Source organism: Lissotriton helveticus, chromosome 7, assembly GCF_964261635.1.
Source record: "Lissotriton helveticus chromosome 7, aLisHel1.1, whole genome shotgun sequence".
Classification (NCBI taxonomy): Eukaryota; Metazoa; Chordata; class Amphibia; order Caudata; family Salamandridae; genus Lissotriton; species Lissotriton helveticus.
The window spans coordinates 1,932,745,986-1,932,760,774 of NC_136068.1; the positions used below are offsets into that span (position 1 = coordinate 1,932,745,986).

Here is a 14,789-nt window from a genome sequence, read left to right on the forward strand (position 1 = left end):
CTTAGCGAGGGAAGTAATTTATTCTAATTAATTAATAATTAGTGTTTAATTAATTAATTGATAACTAATTATGTTAATTGTGTAATGAAGGTTTTTATAGGTGTGGGTTGTGGGGTTTATAGGGGTAATGGGTGGGACGTAATTTTTTAGTAATTAATATTTAATTGTTTATTAATTAAGTTGATAATTATGTTAATTGTGTAATTCATTTTTTATGTACAGGTTGTTCAGCTTATCGGGGTTTGGAGTGGGAAGTTATTTATTTTAAATTAATAATTTGTTGGTAATATTAATTAATTGATAATTATGTTAATTGTGTAAAAAAATGTAGGTGCAGGTTGTGGAGTTTATAGGAGTAAAGGGTGGGAAGTAATTTATTTTTAATTAATTATGTTAATTGCTTAATTTGTTTAGGTGTGGGTTGTGGGGTTTATAGGGGTAAAGTGTGGGGAGACATTAGTTTACATTAATTAATAATTAGTTGTTAAATACTATTAATTATTTAATTGATAATTAATTATTTTAATTGTGTACATTTTTTTTAAAGTTTATTTTTAGATGCTGGTTGTGGGGTTTATAGGGGTAAAGGGTGGGAATGTAATTAATTAAAATTTTATATTTAGGGCTTAACTTCGTTGTTGGTCGGTAAGCCTCCGCCCGCTCGTAGGAGGCTTACCGGCCTACATGGTAGGTTTACATTCCGACCGCCGAATAACAAAGTTGGCAGTCGGAGTGTAAACTGGCCGTTCAATCTGACTCGTTTTAGACGGGCTCAAGGAGCCCTCGGCCTGTCGGAAGGGCCTCACTGTCGGGATTATGATAGCAGTTTCTGACAGCAGTTTCATGTCAGCCTTTCGAACAAGGAACTGCTATCGGAAAGTGCCCTTGGGGGACCCTAGCATGGACCCCTTCCGCCTCTGGCCCCCCGGTTGTGGGCCTGAGGGGCACCAATGGTGCCCCCCTTCACATCCCTTCAACGTATGGCAGCTGCCACACTGAACAGGGATGTAAAATAACTTACATTTTTCAGAGGGAGCTTGTGCTGCAGGCGGTTTCAGAACAAGCTCCCATTGAAAAATGGAAGATGCAACTGCTCCATGTGCGGTCGCATCCTAATTCGGTGTGCGGAACCGCCGACCTATGGTCTGGTGGTTACCTCACTGAAATTGTGTTGGGGTAATGAAGGCCATAGTTAATCAGTAATATTTATTCATTTGACAATACATTTTGTTAATTGTGCAATACATTTCTTTGGGGGATTTTAGATGTGGGTTCTGGGTATATTTAGGGTATGGAGTGGGAAGTAAATTAATTTTAAGTAATTCATAATTTTGTAATTATTATTAATTATCACATTGATAATTAATTATGGAAATTGTTTAAATAATTTTCCGTAAAATGTTATGAGTGGGATTGGTGTTTTGTGGTGGTATATTGTGGGAATGTAATTAACTATAATGAATTGATAATTAATATGTAATTAATGTTAATAAGTTTGTTGATATTTTTATTAATAGTGTCAATATTTTGCTTTTCAAAATTAATTTTTAGATGCAGGTTGTGAGCTTTGTCGGCTTATAAGGTGGGATGTAACTAAAAATGTATGTAGTAAACATGTTTTTGTTCATGAATAATTTCTGAATAAAAAATGTATTTGTTTGAAAATTATTTTAGTATTTTATTTATAATAATATTTGTAGTTATTTGTGATATGTATTTAACATTGTAATATCTTTTGATTTTTGTATTTTGATATTAAATATGTTTGTAGTTTTTTTGTAAATATTTATATTTTTTTCTTTCTTTACTTTGTTAAATCATTTTATTTTGTTCAAATTATTTTGTTTATTTTGTTATTTTGGGCATCATTAGGATAGTCCGCCCACCATCCTTTCGTAGGAAGGGACCGGCCGCCATTTGTGCGGCGGTCCCGTGGGGGTCATTATGATGCGTCCTTGACATTGCGGCAGGCGGTGCTCTCAGCATCGCCTGCCGCAATGCCAAAAAGGCATGTCGTGCATTTTCATGCACAACGTACTAGGCACCGCGCGGTGCCTGCCATGTTGTGCATGAAACTGCAGGGGAATACCATAGGTACCTCCCCTGTGCACCATCACCCTCGAACACCTTGGGGGCCCGCAACGGACCCATAAAACCAAAATAGAGTTTCCGCCATGGAAAGGCAGTTCACCGCCACAATGATAATATGGATGGTGGTGCCCGCAAGGCACCACCATCATATTTCTGGACTTTTCTGCCCGGTAGGCAATTAGCCCCACCTGCCATCGTAATGTGGCGGGGGGGAAGTCATGTGGGCGGCGGAGTTTAGCGGGTGGATCGCCACCGCGATACAGGCGGTGGCGATCCGCCAGCTATCCTAATGACCACATATGTTTGGTTTTAATGTTGCACTGACTGGAGTGGGAATAGTAAATTTTACCCCTCCCCAATCCAACACTTTCCCTACTGTTGCACTCATTGGAGTGGGAATAGTAAATGCTACCTATCCACAATCCAGCACTTTCCCTTGTTGCATGTAGTGGAGGGAGATTTGTAAATTTTGACCAGTTTTATTTTTTATGCGTGCATGAAGAGGGAGTAGTACATTTTGCATATATTTAACATAATAGTTTGGGAGTTTGGTTTAAATTGTGGTGGGAATAGTATATGTATTCAATTTAGATATTATTTTATATTGTTATCATATATATTATTATGTTTTTGTTTTTTCAAACATATAATATTTGTAATTATTAATGTTTTTTAATGTGTCAAATATTTGCACTAAATTTTAAGTTGTTTATTTTTTTATCTAATTACAATTCTTTCTTAAAGATTTTATGTTATTGGTGTACATATATATATATATATATTTAGTGTTTTACTGCTTATATTTATTGCACAGATTCTGTGTATTTTACATTGAATGTACCGGCAGTCTTTTTACCATGTTAATTTATTGTGGCCCAATTGGATTGTAGCACTGGCACTTTAAATTTTCACCCCCGCACAATCTCGCTGTCATGTGAGCAAGGCTCAAGGGAGCCGAAACGTTATGAAGCCGACAAGCAAAATAAATACCTAAGGAAGAACCGAATTTTTGTCCGTGCTTTGCTTTTCATCGCGTTTGCTAGTGCAACTGCTGCGCGTTGGGAACTGAGGTTAAGGCACATATCTGGCCGTTTGATTCTACGCGGCTAAACACGGGACCCTCTCCACAACGGACTTTTCAATAAGTCAGCGCTGAACAAGTGGAATCCTACCCGGGTTTTCCTGGGCGTTCTTGACTTCTGGGAGGAAGATGAGCCCTTGACCCCTTTGGCCCTGGAGAAGTGAACCGGAAGGAGTTGAACCCCCAGGAACGCCACGTCTGCAAGTTTACGCGGAGACCCGGGATGAGTTTCATGAATCCTAGCACCGGCTACACCAGTGTCCTAAGGCAGAGAGTTAAATGGTATTGTGGGCTTCAGTGTGTTTGTGAAGACGTAACAAGCATCTGTTATATTCCACTGTGATTGTTTGCTTAATTATCATGTCGGCCGACAGCGTGAGGGAGAGGGAGACTCGGGCAAGCACTATATTTTCCGATGAGTTCCCGGCATCTAATACCACCGCACAAGAGAGACCAGACATCCAAACTGGTACTAGCAAAGACACATTAAAAAATAAACTAAAAATCCTGGAGAAAAAGCTAAGGCAAGAGCAAAGTAAATGGTGGGAAGCTAAGTCCCTTCAAAAGTATATCGACGTAAATAGGATCCCGAGGGGACTACGAATTTTAACCTCACCAAGCTACGAGGACCTGAACCCAGACCTGATGCGGGAATGGGCGGACATTAATCTGGAGGCATCTAGGCGCCAAGTACTAGTTCTGATTAAGTACGCTGAGATTGATCGCGCCAAACTCCTGGAATAAATAGCTACATTACAGGAGGAGTTAGAATCATATGGCTCCACAGAGGAAAAAACCAAACTGATGAATGAAATGCATTCCAGATTAAAGAAAGAGGAGGAGAAAATTATCGATCGTAAGGCATACAAATTCCAAAGAGACCGGACTGATTACGAGCTTGGTCACATATTCATCGCAATCACGCACAATCAACAACATTGGACTCAACAGCTTCGGATTTTAGTTCTGGACCAGGAAGCGAATTGGAGTCTGAACTAAGAGGGGCCGACGCAATGCGTACCAACAAGAAACCGTCTCCAGGAGATGAAATACGTTTTTTATGCCAGGAGCGTCGTCAGACCTTACAACCAGGGACAAGAAAAAATTACAACGAAAACACAAAAATTACACCAGCAGGAGGAGGAAGAGGACAAGGGCAAGGGCAAGGGCAAGGCAATGGAGCACAACAGAAGAAGAAGGGCAGGGGACAGTGGTACAAAAAATGAAAAACGATGCACAAAGGACCATTATCAATTTGTCCCCTATGGTACTAACAACTAAAGAAGAAAATATTCTCAAACTGGGACTGTCATTTGCTCCCAAAACCAAGTTTAACTACGCGGCAACTCGAATGGACATCTACAGAGCTACACGGAAGCTCAAATTGAAAAAATGTCATGCATTGAAATCGGTAGATGATCATCAGGTCAGTTGTGATGTGGAACTGGGCAACAGTACCACCACATTGTCGCAGAAAATAGGTACCCTTTGGAACAATGATGGTAATGATTCAATTATGGACACTGATAACCTCTGTCCTACGGAGATGGGAGTGAATACAACTAAAATCTCAGAGGTTTCCACCAGCGGTTCCCCCCTCACTACCTTCAAACCACCCTCGACCTTTTGCCCACTCATGCCCCGCGATGCTATAGACGTATTTCATGAGAACATGACCAGTGACCTCAAAGAACTATACAGCAAGATCAATAAGAGTAAACATAAATTTGATTCATTGACATTTGAATATGAGACCTTAATGACCAGGTTTAGGGAAGACAACAAGATTGTTGTACGTCCTAGTGACAAAGGGGGCAATGTGGTACTTCAAACCAAAACTAATTACGATAAGGAGGCGTTCCACCAGCTAAATCAACGTGACCATTATGAAAGACTGAAAGGTGATGAAATATGCGGAGTGAATATCATCTCTTATTACAAAAATGGAAGTCTATGAAATTATTGGCGGACTCTGAATATAAATATCTAAAAACTGATTTCCCAGTGACTCCAGCCATATATTTAATCCCCAAGGTCCATAAGGACAAAAACAACCCTCCAGGTAGACCTATCATTACGGCCAGAGGCAGTCTGCTTGAAAGAACATCTATCTACATCGATTATTTCTTACAGTACCACGTAAGATCTTTGGACTCATACATCCAGGATACAGGGAATTTCCTGGTCAAACTTGAAAACATCCAATGGCAGGAGGGCGATTGGATGTTAGCCCTGGATGTTACGTCCTTGTACACTAGTATCCGCCATACAGATGGCATTGCAGCAGTGCAATACTATCTGGATAGGAGGGAGGCTAAGTACAAATTACACAGTGATATGCTTATTCAAATGCTCACATTCTGTTTACAACATATTGTTTTTATGTTTAACAATCTCTTATACAGGCAGCTTCAAGGTGTAGCAATGGGGGCCAGTTTTTCCCCAAGCTTCGCGTGTCTTCACATGGGGGCTTGGGAGGAACTGGTCCTCCAGACTTGCTTTCAGCATGAAATGACGAATCGGGTCGTCACTTGGCACCGATTCATAGATGACCTGTTCATCATTTGGAGGGGGAGCTAAGATGAGGCGATAGATTTTGTTGACCGTCTTAATGACAACCAACTCAATATTCACTTCACAGTGACCACGAGTCAACAACAGGTCCCCTTCCTCGACACAGAAGTATATGTACAGAACAACAGGTTAGAAACTAGGCTGTTTCGCAAAAGCATAGCCGGGAATACTACCTTGCATGCTGGAAGCATACATCCTTCCCATCTCATTATGAGTATTCCGTAAGGTGAGATGTTACGCCTTCGACGGCTTTGCAGTAATGAGCGAGAGTTAAAGGAGGCTCAAGCTGTTAGTTCTGAAATATTCCTGGAAAGGGGGTATACACAGAAAACAATTGACGAAGCCATACACAAGTCTTCAGGTTTTACCCGTCAATCCCTCTTATCAAGATATGTTGCAGCTACGGAGGTACATTCAGGCAATGTGGCAATTGAGTCCAGTAGCACTGATAGCACTGACACATTCAGGTTCATTACGGGCTACTCGTCTCAGCACAAAGACATACGTAAAATGATCAATAAGAACTGGCCCATATTACTTAAAGACCCGGTTATTGGGCATCACCTACCCAAATTTGCATTTGCTCTTTCTCCCCTGAGGCGGAAGCCGGGGGAATCTTGCTCTACTCTTTTACCCACTAAACCTCGCAGCATTAGCATGTTTTTGAATGAAGAACTACGTGTTTTTTAAAAACTGTGACATATTTTAACTAGTGCATTTTTAAATTGTTGTTTACCTCGTGGTGAGATTTACTTCGCCCAGAGGCTGCCCACTCAGCTGGCCGTCACAGCGCGGCTGCATTCAGGCGCTGGGACCTCACCTGACCCTCCTCAGCCGCCATCTTGGAGAGGGAAGGTCAGCGGTGTAGCTGCTCAAGCCCTCCCGCCCTCCCAGGACATTTAACGGTGGTTCGGTTTGTTCTCGAGTAATTTGCATTTGCTCTTTCTCCCCTGAGGCGGAAGCCGGGGGAATCTTGCTCTACTCTTTTACCCACTAAACCTCGCAGCATTAGCACGTTTTTGAATGAAGAACTATGTGTTTTTTAAAAACTGTGACATATTTAACTAGTGCATTTTTAAATTGTTGTTTACCTCGCGGTGAGATTTACTTCGCCTAGAGGCTGCCCACTCAGCTGGCCGTCACATCGCGGCTGCATTCAGGCGCTGGGACCTCACCTGACCCTCCTCAGCCGCCATCTTGGAGAGGGAAGGTCAGCGGTGTAGCTGCTCGAGCCCTCCCGCCCTCCCAGGACATTTAAGGGTGGTTCGGTTTGTTCTCGAGTAATTTGCATTTGCTCTTTCTCCCCTGAGGCGGAAGCCGGGGTAATCTTGCTCTACTCTTTTACCCACTAAACCTCGCAGCATTAGCACGTTTTTGAATGAAGAACTACGTGTTTTTTAAAAACTGTGACATATTTTAACTAGTGCATTTTTTAATTGTTGTTTACCTCGCGGTTAGATTTACTTTGCCCAGAGGCTGGCCACTCAGCTGGCTGTCACAGCGCGGCTGCATTCAGGCGCTGGGACCTCACCTGACCCTCCTCAGCCGCCATCTTGGAGAGGGAAGGTCAGCGGTGTAGCTGCTCGAGCCCTCCCACCCTCGTCCGCCCAATCATGGATATAATCATCAGACCACCACGTCCGCGCAGCGGGCGGGCGCAGCGGGCGCGCCAAAGGCAAGCCCGTCTACCCCGGGACCGGGCCGAGGGCCATGACCCCTGGACCAATTTCTAAAAATCGCCATTTGGTTTACTCACATTCTTCCTTGCTCAGTCTTAGACCGCCTGTAGACCCGGCTTGTACACTGTTAGACCCAACTAGCACTGTAAAGGAAGTTGAAAGGTGCTGTCCACATTGCCTTTTCACGACATTAAATAACTGTGAAAGAAGTCTCACAAAGCTGTATACCAAAGGCACGGACGTCTCGATGACAATGGCCCTCATCAATGCACGATCCCTATGTAGACATAGTCAGGAAATCGCAGATCTTATAACTGACTTTAATTTAGATATCCTTTTTATCACGGAGACGTGGACTGACGAATCGTCAGAACCGGATGTCGTGATTGCAACACCTAGCGGTTACAAAGCCTACAGACAGGACAGACCCAGAAAGAAAGGTGGCGGGATTGCCATCATAGCCAGAGAAAGGTTCGGGGTTATAATTACACATACCCCAGACACTTCATGTGAGGCCCTGATGTTTGCAATTAAACTCAGTCCTCTCTACAATTTTAAGGGGTTACTTTTATATCGACCCCCAGGAGCCAAGACAGGCTTTCTAGCCAGTCTGAGCACAATTAAATCCACCCTCATCAAGTCCGTTACAACAACTCCCTCTGTCCCAAACAGACCTTAGCCGCATCTTTCACTTGTTTCAAACCACTAACTGAGGACCATATATTAAATATCGTCTCCACAGTTAAAACTGGATCCATGTTGGATCCTTGCCCATTCTCGGCTCTCCCACCGGTGATGGAGTCAATCATACCTGTTCTGACGCAAGTATGTCCAGCATGTCTTTTTAAACGCCCGATTACGATATGATTGGCCTGCATTCACAATTGGCTCCCGTTATGTTAATCCTATTGATAATAATTTTTGTTGGTGGAATGGTAGTTCCTGAATTTACTAGATTTAAGGATGGCATCAAGCCATAGCCTCGCATTTCTTTCCCAGCTTAATTTCTGTTCTATGGACTCTACCCTTCTTTTTTCCATAGTTTCAATCAGACGCCCAGCATTAGTTTTTCCTTTTTCCTTGTCTTACATTCAGACAAGCATTCCATATTTTTACCTTTGACATTGTTTCCTCCGTTTCTCTTCCATTTGTCTCCCCATTGTTCACATCCATATACTGATGATCAACACAGCTCAAGCCCTGACCGGTCCCTTCACGCCCTTTCTTGTGTCCACTCCTTACCAACATTTCCGACCTATAAAGCCTTTTTCCAGGTATGTCTGGTTTTTCTGAACGGGAGTTCACCCGCACTGAATTAAAACTATTCTAACTGCGCACTTTAGAAGACAAACAATCTTGGATACCATACCCCACGCGCACCAAGTAATAGTCTACCGCAATGATATAACATTGTCATGTCGTTAGCAATGTTAAACAATGTTCAACTATGTCACTCAGTAGTAATCTTGGGACCCCGTTCTCTCTATACCACACACCACCCTGTCTCATCACTTCACTCGCACAACCGGCCAGGATGTTTGCAAAGCAACGCACTACAAGTCACATCAGTCACTTTGTCCTTGACAGTTTTTATAATTTTTTGCCACTAGACACAGCACCATGTCACCTATGTCACCTTAGCTATGACTTTTTCCCACATACACAAAAAGTCACATTACCACTTTCTGCGCATGCCTTTGTCCACCATGGTGACACCGAAAGTCACCCGGTCTTTTTATGAAAAGTATAACCGAAACATGTGGAGTTCCAACAGACTTTGTATTTCTCATATAGCCCTGAAGATTCGCATTTGTTCCTTGCGATGAAACACGTGTTGGCTTTTGTTGAAATGGAACAATAAACAGAAAATGGACACCCCCACCACAGACTTTTGACTGACTTACCCGTCACAATAGACGAACTTTCATTGAATCACGTATCTACACGAACTGTTTAGATTGATGCACTATATGTCATTTTCTTGTGTTACAATCGTATACGAAAATTGTTACTATATGGTTTTTGTGTTAGTGCAGGGGCATTGTTGTTCATATGTATTGCTGACCAGTTTCTGGTCATCCTGAGTGGTTGTGAGGTATTACCACTCGCCCTATTGCCTACACCCTGTCTTACAAGTGCCTGTCATTACTTAGCGGTTCACAAGTGGTGCGCCCTGAACATCTGGTATTTCTAAAAAGACCTCAGTAGGTGCTTACATCCATGTTGGATCCTTGCCCATTCTCGGCTCTCCCACTGGTGATGGAGTCAATCATACCTGTTCTGACGCAAGTATGTAATCCAATCTTGTGTTCAGGGACATATCCTCAGCCTTTAAAATCCACACTGCTCAAACCACTTTTAAAGAAACCTGGGCTGGACAAGACCGAGTTAAAAAACTACCGGCCAATTGCCAGTTTGCCGTTCATAGCCAAAGTGGTGGAAAAGGCTATGAATATGCAATTATCCCAGTACATTGAGACACATAGACTGCTGGACGATACTCAGTTCGGATTTCGGAAATATCATGGTACCGAAACCGCTTTAATTAAAGCCTCCGATGATGTGCGACTAATAAGAGACCAGGGTGGGACAGCAGTTTTGGTACTGCTGGATCTCTCAGCCGCGTTCGACACGGTCGACCACAAGATCTTGGTCGACCGTGTCGAAAAGTTGGGCATTTGCCTCACGGCAAGAGACCTCCTCGCCTCGTTTCTCTTTGATAGAACCCAGGCCGTCACTCTTGGACCTTACCAATCTGCTAAGTTGACACAGCCATGTGGGGTACCTCAAGGCTCATCCCTGAGTCCGACACTATTCAATATCTACGTGTCGGACCTTGCTAATGTCATCAAAGCACACGGGATGAGCCTAACCTCATATGCTGACGACACGCAATTGGTTATGGCCATTAGGGGTGACGGAGGGGAGGTCGCCCAACGCTTCCAAAATGGATTGACAGAGATAGGAGAGTGGATGGCTATAAATTGCCTGAAACTCAACTCAGAAAAAACTGAGGTTGTGATTTTTGGACCTCTCTCACCGGACTGGTCTGCCTTCTGGTGGCCTCCCACATTCGGTGCCCCCCCTAAGCCAGTGACTAAAGTAAGAAATTTGGGAGTCACCTTTGATGATGGCCTAAATTTCATGGATCATGCCAATAAAGTGGCCTCCACAGCCCACTATAAACTTCGCATGATCCGGAAAATAAGTCCCTATCTTCCAGCGACCGCCATTAAAACATTGGTTAGTTCATTGGTTTTAACATCATTGGATTATTGCAACGGGCTTTTCCTAAACACCCAAATTAGAGTCATGAGAAAAATGCAGTCGATACAAAATGCGGCAGCACGCCTGCTCTTTGGAATTCCAAAGTTTGCGCCCATATCGGACGCTATCACATGACTCCACTGGTTGACGATCCAGAATAGAATCAAATTTAAGTCGCTATGTATAGTTTACAAAGCACTAAACAGGCAAGGTCCGCATTTCTTAACAGATCAATTGCGCCCATATCAACCTTCCCGCCAGCTTCGATCCTCCAACTGCAACCACTTAGTGGTCCCTCGCACTAAAACAGTATCATGGGGTGATCGTCGCTTTACGGTCGCTGCCCCCAAACTCTGGAACACTTTGCCCCAGGACATCAGAACATGTTCCACACTCCTCCAATTTCGTAAGAGACTTAAGACGTGGTTGTTCACTCAATAATCTCTAATTAAGTGGGTATCCTGTTGGAGCATTTAATAACCATCTGACGTTTGCAAATTAACCAGCGCCAAGACGCCTTCGGGTATACGTTGCGCTTTATAAATGACAATAAATAAATAAATAAATAAATAAATAAATAAATGGGCATCCATTACGTACAGCAAAGCCTCCAATATGAGAGAAAGGCTGGTGGACACTGGCCCTGAGGTTTTAACTAAAACCTTATGGTTGCACAACAGGGGAGGCTTTTACAGATGCAAGTCATACAAAGCCTGTACACACGGGGTGAACCACACTAGCTACAAGGATGGCTTTGGGGATAAGGAACATTTGATCACAAAGACCCTAAACTGCAAGACTGATTTTGCAGTATACATATTGGAATGTCCGTGCCCACTACGTTATGTGGAGAGCACTAAATTGCCTGTGCACAAACGCATCTTACAGCACCTACGTGCCATAACATCGCAAGATAATACTTATCCTGTTGCTAGGCATTTTAAACATTATCATCAGAGCAACAATAAAGATCTCAGATATTATGTAGTTGATGCAGTCCTAGCTAGCAGACGTGGGGGCAATAGAGAAGCGAAACTACGCAAATTAGAAACTAGGTATATTTTACAGTTTAACAGCAAGCAGCCGGGGGGACTCAACGTGACGGAGGATCTCTATACCTTTTTACAATAAAAGTTCTTAAGAGAGTTACTCTGCCCCCTTTGGATCATCCAGTACACAACAGTGTTTTAACTTTATGAATATTTATAGATATTATCTATATCTATAACTGAAAATTTCGCTACTTGGTTGTGCACCTCATTAACTCTTAACTCTTAGTTCTTTACTAAATTTGGATGTGGACTAGATTTGCTGGCATTCCCCTACAAGAATCATTGATAATTGTTGTTGATTTTGGAAACTGTATGTATGTATTGAGTAACTACTTTCGATTCCTCTATATTCTAATCATTTTCTTCGGGAAAGCAATGGATCATTGAGCATATATCTGAATTGATTTTTATCTACTTAATATGATTATGTAAGTGACCTTACTACTATTGGACTGGGCTCAGTTTCCTTTAGGGGGTCAGATGTCTGATCAATCATGTGTGGTAACTATTGATATTTTCAACTATCTTTGCACTTTTTGCACTTTGCACTTATTTTATCTTTTTAATGGGCCCTACTCTAAACTTATATATACATGGTTTGGGGATGTATCCCAATATTGCACAATGTCTATATCTAGTGACTTTTACATATCATGATATATTTTATGTAAGTTTGCCCTTGATCATGTGTGAACACAGACATTATTTTAACACTATTAATGAATTGCTAGGTATTTTACCAATATTATTTTTAGTGTTTTACTGCTTATATTTATTGTACAGATTCTGTGTATTTTACATTGAATGTACCGGCAGTCTTTTTACCATGTTAATTTATTGTGGCCCAATTGGATTGTAGCACTAACACTTTAGAGTTTCACCCCCCACACAATCTCGATGTCATGTGAGCAAGGCTCAAGGGAGCCGAAACGTTATGAAGCCGACAAGCAAAATAAATACCTAAGGAAGAACCGAATTTTGGTCCGTGCTTTGCTTTTCATCGCGTTTGCTAAAGCAAATGCTGCGCGTTGGGAACTGAGGTTAAGGCGTATATATATATATATATATATATATATATATATATATATATATATGTATAGATATAGATATATTTTTATATATCTTATATATAAAAATATATTTTATATTTGTTACAAATTGTGAAATTATAATATAAATTACAATTATTATTTTAATTGATTTTTAAGTAGATACGTATATAAGTTAGTTTTAATTAAGTTTATTTCTTATTTTTGTTAAACTATATATTAACATAACATAACAGGTGTATTTGTAAAGCGCATGTTCACCCGGAGGTCTCTTGGCGCTGAAAAACAGATGTTCATTGTTACCCAACTCAATGGTACTCAATGGTAGTAAATCAATTTTATTTTTTGAAATTAATGTTACCATTTAATATTTATTATTAGAATTTATATATATTTTAAAAATGATATTTAATACAACGATATTTATCACAATCTTTTTTTCTGATATTTTTGTACCTACCGTTATAAGTATATTATGACGATTTTTTTAACATCAATATTCTGATCACGGTATTTTGGTAAAGCGAAGTTTTGGGGGTCGATATTCTGTCCTTGAACCCTAGGACACCACAGCACATTGAATAAAGACTCCTCAATGAGATGGTGGGCGCCTCGTGCTCCTTGGTGGAGTTACCCCGCGCTCATGGTTCAGTCCTGGCCTCAGGCTCAACCGGAGGAGGCCCGACCCCAGCAGGGACCACAGGACCAGAGCTTTATTGCTGCAGATGGAGTGAAGCCAGAAGCAAGCACATTACTAAGGTCAATTAAGTAATGGTCACATACCATATTGCCGCCACCGCCGAGAGTCACACGGCCACAGAGAAGGCTGCAGAAGTAACCGCCGCCACCGCCAAGAGTCCAAGGGCGCCGGACTCCGCGCCGCCGCTCCGGGAGACCACAAATCCCGGCAGGCCTCGCGGCGGCGCGTGCAGAGTGACGCGGGACGCGCCCTGAGAGCGCCAAACAGCGCAATAAAGGCAGGACAACCCCGGCAGAGCGGGGGAGACACATACCATATTGCCGCCACCGCCGAGAGCCACACGGCCACAGAGAAGGCTGCAGAAGTAACCGCCGCCACCGCCAAGAGTCCAAGGGCACCGGACTCCGCGCCGCCGCTCCGGGAGACCACAAATCCCGGCAGGCCTCGCGGCGGCGCGTGCAGAGTGACGCGGGACGCGCCCTGAGAGCGCCAAACAGCGCAATAAAGGCAGGACAACCCCGGCAGAGCGGGGGAGACACATACCATATTGCCGCCACCGCCGAGAGTCACACGGCCACAGAGAAGGCTGCAGAAGTAACCGCCGCCACCGCCAAGAGTCCAAGGGCACCGGACTCCGCGCCGCCGCTCCGGGAGACCACAAATCCCAGCAGGCCTCGCGGCGGCGCGTGCAGAGTGACGCGGGACGCGCCCTGAGAGCGCCAAACAGCGCAATAAAGACAGGACAACCCCGGCAGAGCGGGGGAGACACATACCATATTGCCGCCACCGCCGAGAGTCACACGGCCACAGAGAAGGCTGCAGAAGTAACCGCCGCCACCGCCAAGAGTCCAAGGGCACCGGACTCCGCGCCGCCGCTCCGGGAGACCACAAATCCCGGCAGGCCTCGCGGCGGCGCGTGCAGAGTGACGCGGGACGCGCCCTGAGAGCGCCAAACAGCGCAATAAAGGCAGGACAACCCCGGCAGAGCGGGGGAGACACATACCATATTGCCGCCACCGCCGAGAGTCACACGGCCACAGAGAAGGCTGCAGAAGTAACCGCCGCCACCGCCAAGAGTCCAAGGGCACCGGACTCCGCGCCGCCGCTCCGGGAGACCACAAATCCCGGCAGGCCTCACGGCGGCGCGTGCAGAGTGACGCGGGACGCGCCCTGAGAGCGCCAAACAGCGCAATAAAGACAGGACAACCCCGGCAGAGCGGGGGAGACACATACCATATTGCCGCCACCGCCGAGAGTCACACGGCCACAGAGAAGGCTGCAGAAGTAACCGCCGCC

The 14,789-nt window shown here is 43.8% G+C and overlaps 1 protein-coding gene across 1 annotated transcript in view; it reads left to right on the forward strand.

Annotated features, from left to right (window-relative positions):
• Window positions 1-14,789, forward strand: part of LOC144769988 (uncharacterized) — a 240,104-nt gene that overhangs the window by 24,569 nt on the left and 200,746 nt on the right. The window lies entirely within an intron of this gene.